The 22,618-nt window shown below is 33.3% G+C and overlaps 1 non-coding gene across 1 annotated transcript; it reads left to right on the forward strand.

The window, feature by feature from the left end:
- The first annotated feature begins 324 nt into the window (after positions 1 to 324).
- On the forward strand, positions 325 to 431 carry LOC118642946. The gene has a single exon (XR_004961855.1). It is a non-coding gene; the product is annotated as a U6 spliceosomal RNA (small nuclear RNA).
- The last annotated feature ends 22,187 nt before the right edge of the window (positions 432 to 22,618 follow it).

A 22,618-nucleotide genomic window follows, 5' to 3' on the forward strand; every position in this document is an offset into this window, starting at 1 on the left:
TGTCTTGTGGTTTAGCATTACACATATTTTATTTGAAGAGAGTTTTCAAATGGTTTATTCCCTAAAAAGTTTTAAACATGTATTTTTCCAAATTCATCACAAGGGGCAAGTATCTTCACTTTGGCATTCCATCAGTTTCTCTCTCACAGATTATAGCATAGCTGTGCTGTGTATGGGCACTGATTGTTCTTTAATAAATTTAGGAGACAAATGTTTCTTGAGTTGCCAGAATACAAGAATTTGAACAATGTAAACATACCCTACTCCACAGGTATTTACTACCTTCTTAATGAGTTAATTTTGAAAAATAAAAGACCCTAATTAGTGGTCACTTCAGCAGCACATATACTTAAATTGGAACGATACAGAGATGATTAGCATGGCCACTGCGCAAGGATGACAGGCAAATTTGTGAAGCCTTCCACATTTTTACCACTCTATCCAGCAAGGCTATCTTTCAAAATTGAAGGAGAAATAAAGCGTGTCATGGATTAAAAAAAAAAGCTAAAGGAATTTGCCATCACCAAACCAGCACTGCAAGAAATGCTGAAGGGACTTTTGTAAGAAGAAGAAGAAAGAGAGAGAGAGAGAGGAGCACAGGCATAAAATTAAAATGGCAACTAATAACTATCTATCAATAATTACCTTAAATGTAAATGGCATAAATGCTCCAATCAAAAAACATAGGGTAACTGATTGGATAAGAAAACACAACCCATATTTATGCTGTAGAAGAGACCCACCTCACAACAGAAGACTCACACAGGATGAAAATGAAGGCATGGAAAAATTTTCCAAGCAAATGGAAATGAAAAAAAAGCAGGTGTAGCAATACTCATATCTGACAAGATAGACTTCAAAACAAGGGCCATAATAAGAGACAGAGAAGGTCACTACATAATAGTAAAAGGAGCAATCCAACGAGAGGATATCACCCTGGTAAACGTTTATGTACCAAATACAAGAGCACCAAAATATATTAAAATATTCTGGAGGACTTCAAGGGAGAGATCAATAGCAACATGATCATAGTGGGTGACTTTAGCACACCACTGACATCACTGCATAGATTTTCTAGACAAAAAATTAACAAGAACATAGAGGCCTTACAAGATAAACTACATCAGTTGGACTTAATTGATATTTACAGAACATTTCACCCAAAACTGCAGAATATACATTCTTCTCAAGTACACATGGGTCATTCTCAAAGATAGACCACATGTTAGGACACAAAGCAAGTCTCTACAAATTTAAGAAAATTGAAATCATATCAAACATCTTCTCAGATCTCAGTGGCATAAAACTCAATTACAATAAATACACACAAAAACATTCAAACACTTGGAGGCTCAATAGCATGATATAAAACAACGAATGGGTTACTAATTAGATCAAGGAAGAAATTAAAAACTTCCTGGAAACCAATGAAAATGAACACACAACAATACAAATCTATGGGACACAGTGAAAGCAATCCAGAGAGGGAAGTTCATAGCACTTCAGGCCTACCTTAAGAAACAAGAAAAATTCCTAATTGACTTTCTAACCCTACAACTTAAAGAACTAGAAAGTAAACAAAAAGAAATACTCAGACCTAGTAGGAGGAAGGAAATAGTAAAGGTCAGAGCAGAAATAAATAACATAGAGACTAAAAAACAACTCAAAAGATCAATGAAACAAAAAGCTGTTTCTTTGAAAAGATAAACAAGATCGATGGACCTTTAGCCAGACCCACCAAGAAACAAAAAGAGAGCAACCAAATAAACAAAATCAGAAATGAAAGAGAAGTAACAACTGACATCACAGAAATACAAAGGATCATTGAAACATGCTATGAACACTTATACGCCAACAAATTGGACAATCTAGGAGAAATGGACAGATTTCTAGAATCACACAGCCTCGCAAAACTGAACCAGGAAAAGATAAAAAACATGAACAGACCAATAATAACAAAGGAAATTAAAGATGTAATCAAGATACTCCCAGCAAACAAAAGCCCAGGCCCATATGGCTTCACTGGGGAGTTTTACCGAACATTCAAAGAAGATCTAATACCCATTCTCAAACTATTCCAAAAAATCCAAGAAGATGGAACATTTTCAAACTCATTTTATGAAGCCAGCATAATCCTAATTCCAAAACCGGAGAAAGACACTACAAAGAAAGAAAACTACAGGCCAATTTTCCTGATGAACACAGATGCCAAAATCCTTAACAAAATATTAGCAAATTGGATCCAGCAATACATCAAAAAAATTATTCATCATGACCAAGTGGGTTTCATCCAGGCATGCAAGGATGGTAAAATATTCACAAATCAATAAATGTGATGTACCACATAACAAAAAAACAGAAAAGATAAAAACCATATGATCATGTCAATAGATGCCGAAAAAGCCTTTGACAAAATCCAGCATCCATTTCTGATAAAAATGCTCAGCAGTGTGGGAATAGAGGGATCATATCTCAACATAATAAAGGCCATATATGAAAGACCTACAGCCAACATCATACTCAATGGGCAAAAACTAAGAGCATTCCCCCTGAGAATGGGAACAAGACAAGGATGCCCACTTTCGCCACTCTTATTTAACATAGTATTGGAAGTCTTAGCCACAGCAATTAGACATGAAAAATAAAAATAAAAAATAAAAAGGATCCAAATTGGAAAGGAGGAAGTGAAACTGTCATTATTTGCAGATGACATGATATTGTACATAGAAAACCCTAAAGACTCCATCAAAAATCAACTAGACTTGATAAATGAATTTATTAAGTAGAATACAAAATTAATGTCAAGAAATTGACAGCATCTTATACACCAATGATGAAATCAACAAAGAGAAATTAAAAAGACAATCCCATTTACCATCACAGCAAAAAAAATTAATATACATAGGAATAAACTTAACCAAAGAAGTCAAGGATCTCTTCACAGAAAACTACAGGTCACTGAAAAATGAAATAGAGGAAGATATAAAAAAATGGAAGCATATACCTTGTTCATGGATTGGAAGAATTAATATCATTAAAATGTCCAAACAACCGAAAGCAATCTATAGATTCAATGCAATCCCCATCAAAATACCAACGACATACTTCACAGAACTAGAACAACCATTCCAAAAGTTCATATGGAACCAAAAAAGACCCTGAATAGCAACAGTAATCTTGAAAAAGAAGAACAAAGTAGAAGGAATCACATTACCAGATTTCGGGTTATACTACAAAGCCACTGTAATCAAAACAATTTGGTACTGGCACAAGAATAGGCAGATAGATCAATGGAACAGAATAGAAAACCCAGAAATAGACCCAAGACAATATGCTCAGTTAATATTTGACAAAGGTGGCAAGAGCATACAGTGGGGTCAAGACAGTCCCTTCAATAAATGGTATTGGGAAAATTGGACAGCCACCTGCAAAAAAATGAAGCTAGAACACCAACTTATACCATACATAAGAATAAACTCAAAATGGATAAAAGACTTAAATGTAACTCTTGAATCCATAAAAATTCTAGAAGAAAATGTAGGCAACAAAATTTCAGACATACGCAGCAGAATTTTCACTGATACAACACCTAAGTCAACAGAAACAAAGGAAAAAATGAACACATGGGACTACATCAAACTAAAAAGCTTATGCACAGCAAAAGAAACAAATATCAAAATGAAAAGAGATCCCACTATAAGGGAGACCATAATTGCTAATGATGCATTACATAAGGGGTTAGTTTCCAATTCCTGTAGAATGTTCATACAACTCAACAAAAGGAAGACAATAAACCCAATTAAAAAATGGGCAGAGGACCTAAATAGACACCTCTCCAAAAAGGACATACAAGTGCCAAGAGACATATGAAGAAATGTTCAACATCACTAATCATCAGAGAGATGCAAATTAAAAGAACTATGAGGTATCACCTCACACCTGTCAGAATGGCTGCCATCAGTTCATCAAACAAGTGTTGGCGAGGGTGTGGAGAAAAGGGGACTCTAGTACACTGCTGGTGGGAATGCAGACTGGTGCAGCCACTGTGGAAAACACTATGGTGTTTCCTCAAAAAGTTAAAAATTGAACTGCCATTTGACCCAGTGATCCCACTTCTAGAAATATACCCTAAGAAGCCTGAAACACCGATAAGAAAGAATATATGTACCTCCATGTTCATAACAGCACTATTTACAATAGCTAAGATCTGGAAACAACCCAAGGGTCCATCAATAAATGAGTGGATAAAAAAGCAGTGGTACATGTACACAATGGAATACTATGCAGCTGTAAGAAAGAAAGAAAGATCTCTTATCCTTTGAGACAACATGGAAGGACCTGGAGAATATTATGCTAAGTGAAACAAGCCAAGCAGAGAAAGATAACTATCACATGATCTCACTTGTTTGTGTAATATAATGAATTAAACAAACTGCTGAACAAAATTAACCCAGAGACATAGAAGTGGGGTACAGACAGACAAGCCTCAGAGGAGGGGTGGTTTGTCGGGGAAGAGATAAGCCACAGAACTTACATGCATGTATGCATGACCAATGAACATAGACAACAAAGCTGGGGATGGGGCTGTGGGGAAGAGAAAGAGGGTGTTAATGGGGGAAAAATGAGAAAAATCTGTAACAAAAACAAGTTAATAAATAAAAAAAATAAAAGACCCTAATTAATAAATATATATGTATATTTTATATTATTACAGGCAAATTTAGAAAAACTAGGAATTTTAAATTATTACTTCAGAGTCACCTATTTTGTAATGCTCTTATTGAATAATTCTGAGCCACAAAAGCTCAATATGAAATTCCAGTTATAATTAAAATGGTTAATAAAGGAAGACAAAATATCTACTAGCATACAATATGAATTTATTTGGAAATTTTCTTTGCATGCTTGAATATCAGCATTATCTTAAAAATACAAGTTATTGATTTATGGATAAAACCTCTGTGTAAAAGAAAATTATTTTTTTACATACTAATTACTTATGTGTTCTGGCACTTTGAGTTTTGTCTTATAATTGCTCTATATTTAGGTTGTTTGAGTGCACATTGCTTTAAGATTTGGAAGCACTGAGGGAAATGAACTAGGACACCAGAACCAAGGGAGATACACAGAGAGAGAAGTGAAATTCATGGCACTTAACGTCTCTCTTGTGCAATTCTCAATTTTTAAAGTTTCTATCACTGATTCTGTGTACAGCAGCAGTTGGGAGGCTGCTACAATTTATGTCCGACGTATATAGTAAATTCTATATGCTTTTGCCTTTTAGTGGTCATAGTTTGAGGTGTAAAAATTGTAATGTAAACATCCTAAGCTAAATTTGATTATTTAAGCTTACCTTAAGATGCTACAATTGGATTTTGCATTGATCTAGATAACATGCTGATTTGCTGTATCGTGTTATGATGCTGATCTAACAGGTGTATAATAAATAACAACTTAATACCTTGCAGTAACAGGTATCAGAAATTAAATGAAAAAAGAGTTGGCAAACATAATACAGGTATTCAATTTCAAAATAATAAGATGTGATTTTAAATACATTGCAGTTCTCCAAAATAAGTTGGTGCAAATAAACAGATACATACACACTTGTGCTGTTCAACTGTTGTTGTTGTCAGTTTTCCAAATACAAACAACTACAATAAAATCCCTACTTTGGCAAAATATACACCATATTTGTATTTGCACCTTTTTTTGGGAAAAGTCTTTGTTAAGCCAGGTAGAATCATACAGAAGCAGTGATACTTGCTCTTTCTTCCTTATGTCACTTTTTAGCCCTATTCATTAGTAGACAGGGAAAGTGACCTTATTCTTTCTTTAATTGTTGCTACTGTTGTAGGGTTTTGGGAAGTGATAATAGGATATCTCCAAATAGCCTCTAAAGACCAATTAGCGAAAGGAAGACAAGCACTGTGCAGTCTGTGATTCAGTTAAACGTCTATTTTAAGCAGTTCTCAGTAGAGATACAACTTTCAGTATACAAATTGTGTTTGTGCTATACCCATATACAAATTATACTTTGGAGAAATTAATTATTAAATAGTAAACTCGTTTCCTTCAATTGACTGACGAACCAGTTATTATATTTCACGCATGGACCAATTATATTTCACACACTGTAAATATCTTTGACCTTTTAAATGGCTCTGTCATTATGAGAATACAACTTAGTTGCTAAAATGACAAATTAAACATTGCATTTTAAATTATATGACTTTGATGTTCCTAGGAGAAAATATTTGATTTTGAAAACATGTCAAGTCTTTATACATTGATCTTTACCTTTAACATAATCACAATTTAAAAAATCCCAGTTGGATTTGTTAGTTAGTTTTGTTTCTTTGCTTAACTATTCATTTGAGAACTTGACATAATGAAGCTAATTTTGATCTATGGAACAACAGTGAAGAGATATTTAAATGAGAATGGTATGACATTTCTGACCTTATAATTTAGCAAACATATCATAAAGTGAGAGTAAAGTTTAATAATGATTCATTCCCATGTAAGTATAGACAAGTCACAAAAGGGTCAGTAATTCCAGAAGACTTAATATTTAGCAATGTTTATTATTTATAATATATAGATATATTTAGTTAGCCTATAGGTAATTATTAAGTATTAACTATGTACCAGGTTCTTTTCAAGCTTTTATTATACACAGATTAAGTTATTCTTATAAATATTCCATTAAGTATGTACTATTATTTTCCCTAGTTATAGATAAAGACACAGACACCAAGCATCTTTGAGCTTTCCCAAGGTCAGACAGTAAGGGACAGAACACTCTATTTCCTGACACTACATACCTAATTAAATATTATGATGAAGGGGACATTTCAAGTCCATGGTAAAAAAAAAAAAAAAAAAAAAAAAAATCATCAAATTAACAAGTGTTTTTTTATTTGACTGTAGATTATTTGGAAAAGCAAAATTAAATGCTTCCCTGATGTCATGTGCAGAGACAGAAGCTTGTTTAATTTAAGATTTAAATACATCTATGGATGGGCACTTGGGCTGTTATCAGATCTTAGCTATTGTAAATAGTGCTGCTATGAACATAGGGTTGCATATCTTCTCTCTGGTTGGTGTTTCAGGATTCTTAGGATATATCCCCAGAAGTGGGATCCTGGGTTTAAAGGCAGGTCCATTTGTAAATTTTTGAGGAAACTCTGTACTGTTTTCCATAGTGGCTGCATCAGTCTGCATTCCCATCAGTAGTGCACTAGGGTTCCCTTTCTCCACATCTTCACCAGCACTATTGTTTGTTAGTTTATTGATGGTAGCCATTCTGGCAGGTATGAAGTGATATACCTCATTGTATTTTTAATGTGCATCTCTCTGGTGATTAGTGACATGGAGCATTTTTCATATGTTTCTTGGCTATCTATATGTTCTCTTTGGAGAAGTGTTTATTCAGGTTCCTTTGCCCATTTTTTAACTGGATTGTTTGTTGTCCTGGGGTTACGTTTTATAAGTTCTTTATATATTTTGGAAGTGAACCCCTTATCAGGTGTATCATTGACAATTATGTTCTCCCATAGAGTGGGTTTTCTATTCATTTTGTTGATAGTTTCTTTGCTGTGCAGAAGCTTTTTATCTTGATGTAGTCCCGTTTCTTTATGGTTTCCTGAGTTCCCCTTGCCCTCAGAGACATGTCGGCAAAAATATCGTTGTGGATACTGTCTGAGATTTTACTGCCTATGTTTTCATCTAGGATTTTTATCATTTTGCAACTTACATTTAAGTCTCTCCTCCATTCTGAGTTTATTCTTGTGTACGATAAAAGTTGGAAGGCTGTGGTATAATGGAATACTACACGAATGTGAAAAAGAAGGAATTCTTACCCTTTGCAACAACAAGGATGGGCCTGGAAAGTATTATGTTAAGTGAAATAAGCCATTTAGAGAAAGACAAGTACCAAATGGTCTCCTACTATCTGGGATCTAATGAACAGAATAAACTGACAAACAAAATGGAACCAGAAGCACGGATACATGGAACAGATTGCTGTGTGCCAGAGGGGAGGCGTGTGGGAGTGACTGGATAAAAAAGGCGAAGGGATTAGCTAAAGAATATGTATATGTATACTCAATGGAAATGGACAATTGTGGAGTGAAGGTCAAGGGAAGGGGAGGCGGCGGGTGAGCGGAAGTGGGCAAAGAAGGGGGGGATGGAAGTCAACTGTAATAGTGTCAACATTAAGATGTTTTAATAAAAAAAGATTTAAACACAAGGAAAGAAAAACATATATATGGCTATAGAATTTCAGGGAGAAGCAAGCTTTTAAAGGTATAATCGCTTTAAATTATGAAAAGCTGCCACATGTCAGTGAGGAAAATGATTTCTCAGAACAATTGGCTACATAGTATAAAATAGAAAATGTTCATTACCAATTAAAAATAATAATTAACCAAATTCAAATTAATGAGTGTTTAATGATAAAAATGGATTTTAAAATGTTAATAGGATTTTGTGGAAGGAAAACTGTTTTTCAATACTGCTGTGATATCAAGCAGTACATATTCCAGTAAGGCAATTTGTCATTTATATCAAAATATTAAAATGTGCATACACCCTAAACCATACATTCTACTTTTAAGAAAGTATTATAAATACAGTTTAAATAACAAAATGTCCAACAGTAGCAACCCAACATAAAATAATTTACTTATATATTTATATATTTCACAAAAAATTAATCAAATTAATTTTTATTTATATAAATATTAGTTTATTGTTAATTTGAAAGTTTTCAGTTACATCCAATATCTTAATGTGGTTTTCATATGTGGTCTAGGTATCATGGTTTCTGTTTTTAAGTTTTAAGGAAACCTACTACTTAGCACATTATAAACATCAAATAAATATTTAATAATGACTGACAATCACTACCACAAAGAGAATGAGAATCACAAGCAGTAGCTTCTTGAATAAGACATAATTAGAGTTGAGTTTCTCTTGTACTTAATAACTATGTAAGTAGAGAGGATATATTCAGCATAATTACATGAGTGTGTGTATAGAAAAGACCAATATTCTGCTCATGTCAGAAATGAGATGGATGCTGAAAAAATGAGTGAAGTAATTCAAGCAAAAAATATCCCCTATAAGAATAGCTGAATAAGATCCATATTATATAAATAAATGGCATAAAATTAAGGAAACATGAGCTTCTTTTCCTGAGAAATATAGTGTTAGTTCGATTTCTAAATATGTGAGACGACACTGCAATTTAAGGAATCCGCATGTAAATAAGGACATTGTGTCATACTCGAGACTGGAAAGAATATTAATATTAATTACATATGAACCTGTTTCTGTTTGCCAAGAAGCAAATTATTTAATATTCTAATTGAGAAATCACAAGTTCCATTTAAATTTGACATCTTAAAATACATTAATTCATGATAAAGGCATCTAATTTAACGTCATTTATTTCTCCCTACAGCAGGCAAGTTCTAATGGCATAATGTATTTCTATTTATACATTTGGAAACTAAGATATAGAAACTTCCTTTAAGTCACACAGAAAATAAGTTTCAGAATCAGGTTTGGAACCTAACTATACATGATTCTACTTTACTGTTTTACACTCAGATTAACTACTTAGTAATAGGAGCTAAAAATGTTCAATTTTTTTAAACTAAAATAATAAATACAATTTGAGATGACACCACTTGAATTATAATTTGGACAATATAATGTAAATCTCTTGAGGTAGAATAAATTCTGCTCTATATTAAAAATTTTTTCTCCTACAATATTTTCTATATTAAAATAAAAATAATACATCAGGTCTATAATAATTTGCACTTTAGAGCTTCACTTTCCAAGGGATGACTGAGCATACGTTTAATTATTCTCCCCCAAGAAACACTGTTGAAGCATCAAAAGAGAAAAAAATTTCAAAATACAACAAATCAAAATCAAAACAGTACACGGAGAGTGAGAAGAGGGAAGAGCAGCTAAAATCACTGGTGCATTTCAAGAAGACAGAACTTAGAACACACTGACTAGTATGTGGAAACAATGACACCACTCAGCATTTACAGAAACTCTTACACAGGCAGCAACTATTTTTTTATTGCAGATAAACTCTAAAATAGGTAAGTATGGAAGTTAAACCAAGAAGAGATAAGAGTGATTTTAAAGAAGTTTATAGAATGACATTTTGCAGGATATTTTTTTTACCTCTACCCTTGCCTTTCCCTCTGCTCCATCCATTCAAAATGTTCAGTAGAATGAATTGTATCCAGATTAATTGGGGAAATATTTCTTTTTTTTTTTTTTTTATCCTCACCCGAGGACATTATTTGATATTTTGTTCAGATAGAGTGGGAGAGAGAGAGAGAGATAAACATTGACGTGAAAGGGACATATCGAGTAGTTGCCACCCGCACAACCCAACCAGGGCCGGGGACATACTGCAACTGAGGTACATGCCCTTAGTGGGAACCAAACCCAGGTCTCTCAGGACCGCAGGCCGACGCTCTAACTGCTGAGCCAAACCGGCCAGGGCATCTTTAAAAAAAAAAAAATGTTTCCATTGATTTTAGAGAGAGTGGAAGGGAGAAAGAGAGAGAACCAAACATCTATGTAAGCAAAAACATCAATGGGCTGCCTCTTGCACCATCCCCTACTGGGGATGGAGCCCACAACCCAGGCATGATCCCATTTCTAGGAATATATCCTAAGAATCCTGAAACATAAATCAGAAAGAAGTTAGCACCCCTATTTTCATAACAGTGTTATTTATAACAGGTAGGCTCTGGAAACAACCCAAGTGCCCATCAGTAGATGAGTAGATAAAAAACTGTGGTACATTTACACAGTGGAATACTATGCAGCTGTAAAGAGGAAAGATCTCTTACCCTTTGAGATGACATGGAGGGACCTGGAGGTTATTGGCCTAAGCCAAATAAACCAGTTAGAGGAAGACAAATATCACATGCTCCCACTTATATGAGAAATTTAATGAACAAAATAAAGTCATAAATAAAATAGAACCCAAGGCATGAAAATGTGAAACAGACTGAGGAATCTCAGAGGGAGGGGTGGAGAGGAGGGCAGAAAGAGATTAACCAAAGAATGTATATGCATATATCCATTGCCCAGGGACAGACAATAGGATGGTGAACACCTGGGGAGGGGCAGGAGGTGAGTAGAAGGGGGCGATGAGAGAAAAAAAGGGGGGGGGACTCTATAATACAACAGTAAAGATAACAAAAAAATAAATAAAGCAAACAAACTTTATTTTAAATGAGAGAAGAATGGAGTGGTTTGTAATGCCACCTTATATAGATATTCCAAAGTGAAGTAACTGAAACAATGAGCATTATCAACATAAAAGCCTGATGTCACCCTGGCCAATCAGTTACAGAAGCAGTGATGATAGATTAAAATGATCTCAAATATATATTTGTTAATATAATTATGGAAATAAGATGTATCAAAAAGTTGAAGAAAATCAGCACCAAGGAAAGACAATGAGGAGAAAAACAGATCTGATCTCTTAGGACATAACTAATACAAAAATATAAATAAATAAAGTAAAATATCTTAAAAAGAGATCAATATTTTAGATTAAAGAAGATAGTCCAGCAATGAAATAAGAATAGACTATCTTGAAACAAGAAAATTAGAAAAAAAGAACAGTTCTTAGAAATGTATGGATATTTCAATGGATAACATGTACTTAGATAAATATAAATTTATAGATCTGATTGTAAAATTAAAAATAATATTAAGCAAGAACTTAAAAAAAACACAAGCAGTCATCAAATGAAAAGACTCACTGAAGCTCATGAAGGACAAAAAATATTCTTCAAAAAGATACATTTTGAAATTTTAGAACACATTAAAAAATTACACATAAGTCTTGAAATAGGTGAGGAGGTATTCTAGGGAATTTAGCTGGTGAAAATAATTTTAGTTACTGGTTTGTTTTATGACTTAACTCTCAATCAACTTGCTTTGTAAACATTTTAAATGGCCTTTTACTATTTTTTTTTATCCTCACCCGAGAACATTTTTGCATTTATCTTCAGATAGAGCAGGAGGGAGAAAGGGGGTAAGAGAGAGAGAGAAAGATCGATGTGAGAGAGACACATCAAGTGGTTGCCACCCACACGACCCCAACCAGGTGGAGACAAACTGCAACCAATGTAGTTGTCCTTAGTGGGAATCGAACCCAGGACTCTCTGATCTGCGGGCCTATGCTCTAACCGCTGAGCCAAACCGGCCAGGGCAGCCTTTTACTATTTATTCAAAAGTTATATGAAAGCAAAACAGCAAACCTGGATACCTTAATGAATTCCTGATGCCTGAAGCATCTTTGAAAGAGATATTTTAACATGTGTAGGAATGAAAGTCTCTGATTTTTTTTTATTTTCTAGGATATGTCAGTCACTGGTACACCAATGACTGTTTTTGCAGGGATATTTCTTTAATTACTTTTGAAAAGTGGCCAGGAGAATTGTACCTAATTATTAAGGGATGACTTTGGAAAATCAGTCTTTGTCATGTTAACTAACTCAAGGAATAAGAAGAAATCAATGGCTGTATGCCAGTATCACACAATCATTTTGATAATGCTCAAAGAGCCATCTAAGTATTTAATCATTCAGTTTCTCAATTAACACACAATATACATAGAATGTCACCAATCTCTGATCTAATATCTCTGGAATCCAATCACTCCTTGACACCTCTGAATGGAATTAGAGTGTGTAATAAGGTAAGAAATATCTCTTGTTCATATTACCTAATATCTGTGTGTGTATGTATGTATGTATGTATCTATCTATCTATCTATCTATCTATCTATCTATCTTTCTATCTATTATCTATCCATCCATCTATTATATTTGTTGTAAAGCTTCAGAATCTCCATATCTTGCTGGAGAAGAAATATGTTTTTTATACTAATCTGGCCAGTATCCAGGTCCTTAAGACTCTCAGTTCTACTCCAGTGATCTGTATATCTATCCTAAATACACTAACACCCTGACTTGATTACTTTTGCTTTATAGTTAAGATTTGAATTCAGGAAGTGTGAGTTTTCTAACACCATTGTACCTTTTCTGAGCCCCTTGATTTTCCACATGTCATTTAGGGTTAATTTTGGCTACAATGTCAGCTGGAATTTTAAAGGAGTGTTTATTAAAGCTTATTTGGCCTAATAATTATTTTGCAGTACCTAATATTTTACTGAGCTTCTATGAATGCCACTGGATGTAATTTAGTGTTGTTGTACATAAACTGAAATAAATTTCAAATATTAAAACTTAAAATAGGAGGGTTTATTTTATCTGTTTATAAATTTGAGAGTATTATCAATTTAATATTAAGTCATTTTGATCCATGAGCAGTGGGTGTATTTCCACATACTTAGGTTTTCTTTTATTTCTTTCAACATTGTTTTGTTGTTTTTAAGAGTATAGAATTTGCACTTCTTTAGTTAAAACCATTCTTTGGTAAAATATTTTATTCCTTTTGATTATATTATAAATGGGATTGTTTTCTTAATTTTATTTTCAACTTGTTCACTGCTATTGTATCTAAATACAGTTAATATCGGCACAGTGATGTTGTATCCATCAACCTTGCTAAACTTGTTTAAGATTTTTATATACAACAGAATGCCATTTGTAGATCCTGTCTCCATTTTTCCTTTTCAACCTGATTGCATTTTATTGTCTTACCTAATTGCCCTGGTTAGAACCTCCATTGTGAATAACCTTATTAGTGAATAAAGTTGATGAGAACATTTACTCTTGCAACACTAAGTTTGATGTTAGCCATGGTTTTATCAGGTTGAGAAATTGTCTTCTATACCTAGTTTATTGTTTTTTATTATAAAGATTTGAATTTTGTCCAAAATCCACTGTATCTACTGAGATGATCATACCATGATCTCTTGTTATGATATGTTTTAAATAATTGTTTTTATGATGCTGCACCAAAGTTGGATTCCTGGGATAAATCCCACTTGGTCTGATGTATAATTGTTGTATACATTGATATATTTGGTTTGGTAGTATTTTGTTGAAAATTTTTGTGTTTGTATTCATAAGAGATTTTGGTCTGTAGTTTTATTGTGATAGGTTTCTCAAATTTTGTTATGGAGGTAATATTGTCAATATAGAATCAATTAAGAAGTATTCTTTTTTTCTTTTTCTTTTTTAGAAGAGTTTGTGAAAACTTAGTATTGCTTTTAAGATTTTGTAGACTTCACTAGTAAAGCTATCTCAGCTTGGACTTAATTTGTCCAATGTTCCTAAATTATTAATTTAGACTTGCCATTGGTTATGGGTTTAGTTGGATTTTCTATTTCTTCTTCCATTAGTTTGGTAGTTTTTTGTTTTTCCAGAAATGTGTCCATTTAAACAAAGTTATATGATTTGTTAGCATACAGTTGTTTATAATATTCTCATATTTGTTTTATTCATGTAATGTAAGTAGTGGTGTTCTATCTTTCATTCTTGTTTTAGTAATTCGAATCCTTTCTATAAAACATCTCTGGGTTTTGTTGATGTTCTTGTGTTTTCCCTAGTCTCAATTTTATTAATCTCCTCTCTGAATCTATGATATTATTCCTCCTGCTTGTTCTAGGTTTTGTTGGTTCATTTTCTAGTATCTTAGTGCAGAAGGTTAGGTTATTAATTTGAGATATTCTATTTTTTTAATTTACTTTTTAAAATCTTTACCATAGGATATTTTCCCATTTATCTTCAGACAGAGTGGGGTTGGAGGTGGAGAGAGAAAAACATCGATGTGAAAGAGACACTGCCACTTTGACATCGATTGGCTGCCTCCTGCACGACCCTGACCAGGGCCAGAAACCAAACTGCAATTGAGGTACATGCCCTTGCCAAGAATCGAACTCATGACTCTTTGGTCCACAGGCTGATGCTCTAACCACTGAGAAAATCTGTCCAGGACAAGATATTCTTTTTTAATATAAACTTTACAGCTACACATTTTTCTGAAGTACTAGTTTGGCTTTCCCTCATATGTGTTTGTAGGTGTGTCTTCATTTCCATTTTTCTCAATGTATTTTAAAAATTTTCCTTGCTATATAGTCCTTGACCCATTTGTTCTTTAGGATGGTTTTGTTTAATTTCATCCTATTTGTAAATTTCCCAAATATTTTTCTGTTACAGATTTTTCATTTCATTTATTTGTGATCAGAAAACATACTTTGTATTATTCCAATTTTACTTAGTATATTGAGGTCTGTTTTATGACCTAATGTGTGATTTATCCTGGAGAATATTTTCTGTACACTTGAGAAGAATGTGAGGTCTGCTGTTGCGTGGAGTGTTTCTAGATATCTATAGGTCTAGCTAGCTTTTAGTGTTGTTCAAATATAATTCCTTGTTTAAAAACTGTAATTATTCAATCCATATTGAACGTGGGGTTTGAATTCATATATGTGTGTGTGTGTCATTGCTGTAATTTCTTGATATATTGACGTCTTTTTTTTTATTACAAACAGCCCTTTATATTTTTAGTTACAAGTTATTTTTTAAGTCTAAATTATCTGATACTAGGATTACACTACAGTTTCTATGGTTGTTCTTCTTATGATATATTTTCCCATTCTTTTACTTTTAACCTATTTGTATATTTGAGTCTTATGCATGTCTCTACAGAGAGAATTTAGCTTTTCAACTCAGTGAACTTTAAATTTGTACTGCATTATGTACTATTATATAAACCATTCATTATTTAATGTTATTATTGATATACTTTGATTGACATATTATTTTCTTTCCTTTTTAATCTTCACCCAAGAATATTTTTCCATTGATCTTCAGATAGAGTGGGAGGGAGAGAGAGAGAAAAAGAGAGAGAGAAACATCAATGTGAGAGAGACACATCAACTGGTTGCCTCCCTCATGACCCCTACCAGGGCTGGGACTGAACTATAACCGAGTTGCATGTTCTTGACCAGAATCAAACCTGCAACTCTTCGGTCCATGGGCTGATGCTCTAATTTCTGAGCCAAATCAGCCAGGGTAATTTTATTTTTTCTATATGCCTTAGGTTTTATTTTGTTCATGTTTCTCCTAATGTTTTCCTTTTCTTTTTTTTTTTTTTTTGATTAAGTGGACATTTTCTAGTATATAATTTTACTTCTGCCAGTATATAATTTTGCTTCTTTACTATTATAATTTCGAGTCATTTACTTAATGCTTGATGTAAGGCTTACCTAATACATCTTAACGTATTAGAATCTACTTCTGATATATAATTTGTGAGCATGGAAACTTTACCCCTCTGTGTTCTTATTCCCATTTTCTCTGTTATAAGCATCATGGAAATTACATCTATATAACTTTAAACTCAACAATACATTATTATTTGTATAATGTTATATCTTTCTTAGAAGTTGAGAAAAAGGAAGGAGAGCAATTAATATTTACAGAGTTTATTATATTAACATTCTTATTAACCACTTCTGGTTGTCTTCATTAGTTCCAGTGATTTCGAGTTACCATCTGGTGTTATTTCCTTACTCCAATACAGCTTGGCTTTTGTCTGCCTACTTGGTACAGTTATTGTCAAATATAAGTGCATGTCTATATAGTATAGTCCCAACAATGCAGTTGTTTACATACTGTTTTATACCATTGCTTTTTGAATTTGTTAAGACAAGAAAGATGAAGAATGTACACTGTTCTTTAGGATTACATAATCACTTCTTCTGATTGCTTCTTCTCCCATCAAATTTCTGTGCTCTGCTCCAGAGATAGGTGTGGTGATAGGGGCATGTTTTTCTTGGAATGACAACTTTATGAGCTTTATGAGCTATAAGCTCTGTGGGGCAACAGCCTCTGGTCTTCTTTCTTGCCTCTACCAGGGTAAGAATTTTGTGCTATGAGTGAGTTGGAATGAGGGTCATCAGGACCCCAGTATTCTCAGTCTGCTGCATATAAGCTCAGATGTCCACTCTATCAGGTGGGGCTTCCTTCCTTCCAGAAAGAGCTCCCAGACCTTTCAGCAGCTCTTGCCTAGAATAGAGCCTCTGCCTGGATGATAGGAAATGACAGAGCCCTGCCCCTCCTGCAGTAATTCTCTGACCTTGGACTAAAAGCCTGGGGAAGAGAAAACTCTGGTTCATGGCTTCACAAACTCATAATGGAGCTCCAGATTATGGCTCAAACAAATGGCATAGACTCTGGCAGTTCTTACATGAATTTAGTAGACTTTTAAAAAATGTATTTTTATTTGATGTATGTCTTTAGCAACATTTTCAGAAATTTTAATATTTTTTAATTATTTTTTGCAAGTTATGGTTAGTTTGCTGGAGTGAGGGTCTACTAGAGGTAGGGAATGTCTGACCCAAGGACTTTATAAGGCCGGGAAAATCAATACCAGCTAGCATCACACCCTCACCAAGTTAGCCTGACCAAATATATTAGGCTAGTTTTTAAGTTGATAATTTTGTATGGCCCATGAATGATGTTATAAATATCCAAATGACCCTTGGAAGAAAACAGGTTTCCCACACCGGGATCCTAGCATGACCACTCTGGCAGTTTCCATTGTGTTTTTATGACTAGATTGCCATACCGAAGTTTGTGCTTATTTTATGTTTTTGTTTTTGTTGTTTAGACATACTCGGAATATGTCCATTTTTTTCTAAATTATCTATTTATAAAATGATAAATTAGGTTGAAAAATATAACATTTTTCTAGCTATAAAAAAGGAGTGGCTGTTGATTCAGATATTAAATGGTGGTGTGAATCCCAAAGATTTTCTTTTTTGTAAGTAAAATAAAACTAAATTTCTTAAGTTTAAATGAATGTTGCAGTCAAAATAAGTGAAATGTAAGAAATTAGTTTCCATTTTCTTTTTTCTACATTAAATCTCTAATCTTTTAATGAAAGTGATTGTAAAATGAAATTTCACGTGAAAATTTTTGTTTAAACCTAACCAACAAAACTATCTTATATTGTTTTCTTTATTGACTTTTGATCTTTCATTTAAATGTTGACTTCTATTTCAAAAGACATATATGGAGTACTATGCAGCTGTAAGAAATAAAGATCTCTTATCGTTTGAGACGACATGAAGGGACCTGGAAAGTATTATCCTAAGCAAAACAAACCAAACAGAGAAAGACAATTATCACATGATCTCACTTATTTGTGGAATATAATGAACATAACAGTCTGAGGAATGGGGTAGTTCCAGAGATGTGGAAGTGGGGTACAGACTGACAATCTCCAGAACAGGGGATGGTAGGGGAGAGATAAACCACAGAACTTATATGCATGTGTGCATGAACAATGGACATGGACAGCAAAGCTGGGGACAGGGCAGGGAGGGAGGAGGAGGGAGAATCAGTGGGAGAAAAAAGACAAACATCTGTAACAAAAATAAATTAATTAATTAATTTTAAAAAAGACATATATGGAATAATAAGTACCAATATGTAACTTTGTTTAAAACAAACAAGAACACACTAGAATTGGTGAATGAATATCAGAACTTTTCCAAAATCTACTACATTGATTTATGGCAGTTGAGTAATATGAAAACTTTTATTCTTTTTCTTGTAGATTTGTGAGAATCTCTTAAAACTAAGATAAAGTGAGGCTACTCTTAAAATAAAACCAAAAACTTAATGCTCAGTGTATAATTTGAATCTATGTTACTGTTTTTTTTATTATTATTTTTAATATATTGGTTAATAAGATTGTTTAGGTTTCAAGTACTTTTTTCAAGTACTTCTCTATGATTCATGATCTGTATACTGATTGCATTGTAACTTCCTGTTTTTGTATTTTGCCCTTGGAGTAATAATATGTATGTTAAATCCCTGGTGTTGTGGAATTTCATGCTGTTACTCCATTTGAGTTTATATTTTTTTACATTTAGCACATTTATGGTAAAAAAAAAAAAAATGCATTGTTTTAAAATGAGTTAAAATTTTTAAATATGTCCCCTTAAAGTTGGGCATTTTTTTCTTTTTTCTCATTTGTCATGATTTAAAAGATTACCTTTCTCCCAAACCTCTGCAAGCTGTGGGAGCTGATGTGCTTCACAATAGTGCATGTCTGGTGTCTTCTTCATTGTCAGGTGGGGAAGAGTGGCAGAGGGAATGTTGTTCTTCATCTCCACCAGCCCAGGGATTTAAATGTAGCAATCTTAGAGTTGCAGGGTCAAGACATAAACAGTCCTTCTGCCTGTGGCCAAACCAGACATTGTCAATTTAGGCTGCACTTTAAGCTTAAGAAAATATTTTTTACCTGAAATTTTCTAAAGCAGGTGTCTGTAACCACAGGATACAACAATAAGTCAACTGGAGCATAGCAAATACTAGACGGAGTGGGCTATTAACACTGTGTTTTTTTCTTTAAAGATTCGTCGGGGCAAAAACCATGGGATATACTGGTAGACTTTGCCTTAGGACCTTGCTATGCTCCCTCTATAGGTATTTTCTACTCTGAATAGTTTCTAGCTACTTGTTTGGTCTTCCAATGACTTTGCTCAATGTATAATATCCTTAAAATGCAATTTCCAGACTCCGCAGGGACTCTACCTTTCTTATCAGATGATCACAACTAAATACCCTTTATCCAATTTACCCTATTCCCCAAAGTGTCCCATTTTATCTAGAACTGGACAAATGTTTTCTAATAACTTGAAGCTCAATATGGAGGAAGAAAGTTAATATGAAAAAGAATAAGATATTAAATTACCTAGTTGCTTGGCACTTATATAATTCTGAATGGGCTAAATAAACTTTTTTTCTGCATTATTGATCATTAATATTCATTAAACCATATAATGGAATATATTTGTATCCCATCAAAGATTCCAGGAGAGATGTGTTTCAAGCAATTAGTTACTATGTTTAACCACATAATACCATATTTTAAAATGCTTATGCTTAAGGTATCATAAGTTTATTGCTGATTTTTTTCCTAGATAATACATTTTTATGTAGAGATATCTCTTTTTGAATAACTGAAGCTCATTCTCATTAATATTACATTTTATACACTAAACATGCTATTTTTCTTTTTTTTTCCTCACCTGAGGACATTTTTCCATTTTTTGTTCAGATGGAGTGGGAGGGAAAGAGAGGAAGAGAGAGAGAGAGAGAAACATCGACGTGAAAGGAACACATCGAGTGGCTGCCTCCCCTATGACCCAACCAGGGCTGGTGACAAACTGCAACCAAGTTATGTGCCCTTAGCGGGAACCAATCCCAGGTCTCTCTGGATCGCAGGCCAATGCTCTAACCGCTGAGCCAAACCGGCCAGGGCCTTTTTAAATTTATGTTCCATTATCTAATTTTTCCCACTCAGTGATTGTTTATAACTAAAAAATGTGTAGTAGTTTAGCAATTATGCTAATAATTTAATCAGCTAAATCAGTAGGTAAAGGAAATTAAAGAACAAATATTTTTTAGATAAAACTAAATGTTTTATAATTATTTATAGACTCTTATATAAAGGTTTTTGTCTATTATAATTTTATAGCAAAAGATAAGGTAGGTGGAAATCAGTTTATGGGATGGTTTGTATGTAACATTATTAATTTGTTTATATATTTTAAAGTGAAATTGGGACCTTAAGAAATTACAGAAAACTTGTGTATCTTCAGAATTATGTAAGATAAAATATACAAAATTTACTGATGAAGAAAACATTTAATACCTGTTGCTTTATTATAAAAACTACTGTAAGCCACTGGGAAATAAAAGAAACCAGATTCAGTAAAAGTCTGAGATGATTCTGAAATTTTACTATGAGATGCTTTTGTCTTTATGTCTCTTGAAAGAAAGCAAAAGGATAGTCTTAACTATACATTATTCCATAAAGATTGTATTACTATAAATCTCCTTAAATGATTATACTTTCTGAATTAAATTTTAAATAAAATGTTTCTTTTATTGAATCTGGGCTATATTAACAGTGCCTTAAAGTTCTATATTAAATACACACTGAACACATTCCCATACTAGTTAGAAGAACTCTATGGAGCTTTAAAAATTCTTCTTGTGAGGAAAAGGATAATAAGAATATAGCAAGATTATGTTGCTATGACAACTATGACTTCTCTATTTCTAGTCTTTTTGCATTTAAACTTTCAGCCTTTGGCTTTTATTGCTATTTTTTCCCTCTAATCTATCTGATACATATGTGAAAATGCTGACTAAGTATAACAAGAATAACATATTCAGAACATTTAAAAAAATATTATCCTTCAACAAAAGAAACTTTAAAGTTAAAAAAAAAAGCTGACTTTAACAGACCAAATACTTTATTTCCAATAATATTAAAACAAAGTGGTGGTGTTCAGGTCCGGGTTAATTGTCTCCTAAAATCGAAGAATGAGTTCATGGACAGAAGGGTAAGCAAAAGGAAAGTTTATTTGAAAGATAAACAGACTCCCTGCAGTGGGGAGGGGATACCAATGGGTGGTCAGTGAGGCTCCTTTGTCTAGGGGTACATATATGCCTCGCTAGCCTCTGATTGGTCCTTTCAAGGAATTCTGCCTTAGCAACATCCATACAATTTAAAGCTTGTGTTTCTTGCCTAAGTTTAACTTTAGGTCATCTATAGGGGCTGTAGTTGCTTTCCTTTTTTGATAATTTCAACTTCTCCCAGAATATTAATGAGGAGGAGAAATACCCTTGGAGCAATCCTGTGCTTGCTTTTGGTTTCTTTTCTAAATCCAACCTTGGTTTTTTATAATTCTTTATAAAGTAACCTAGCTTTCTGCAATAGAAACACACTCTACAGTTTCTCAGCAGAACTCATTCAGCAATCCTGTTGCCTTACCTTAGACAAGCTTTTTTGGGTTGGGTTTTTTGGGGTTTTTTTGTTATGTAATTGACCTATGACCCTTCCAGGAGCTTCTAATTTACTTTTCTATAATTAAGGGCTGGGAATTCTGGCCCAATTGGAGGAACAATTTTTATGTTGATTTTAGTTTTAGTTTGAGATCTGAAGAGTCTGAGTAAACCTCCAGATACACTGTGCACTGGGTTGCCTGCCAAGGTGCTGAGCTCCAAGTCATCTCAAACTTCTGCCATGTCTCAGCCTTCCCCTCCCATGGTCCCATCCCTCACCTACTAACCTGCCTCCATCTCTTCAATGTCACAAATATGTATGTGTACATAAAGAATGTTACTAAGAAATTACTTTTTTATTCAAAAAATGAGCCTTAGATAAGACAAGGCAATAGCAAAATTAAATTAATAGCAAAATTAATCTCTTTTATAAATACATTTTGCCAAATAATGTAAGAATGCTTTTGTTGGATTCAATCAATGGATTATATCATCTCACTTAAAAAATTAATATACGTATACACATGCACATACATCCATATATACACATTATATATAATTTAAAGTATAAGTTATGTTGCTAGTACTTTCTATAAAGGGTCATATATAATCTCCATGCTTTGAAGTAAAACTCTTATAATTTTTTAGACAAAGAGCTTCCGGCTCAGCACATTTAAATGATTTATATAATTCAAGTGAAATGATTAAAGAAGTGTTAGATAATAGAAAATCAGATATTGAATCCATATGTAATAAAATTTGAGTCAAAAACTTGATCT

The sequence above is a fragment of the Molossus molossus genome, unplaced genomic scaffold, assembly GCF_014108415.1.
Source record: "Molossus molossus isolate mMolMol1 unplaced genomic scaffold, mMolMol1.p scaffold_m16_p_3, whole genome shotgun sequence".
NCBI lineage: Eukaryota > Metazoa > Chordata > Mammalia > Chiroptera > Molossidae > Molossus > Molossus molossus.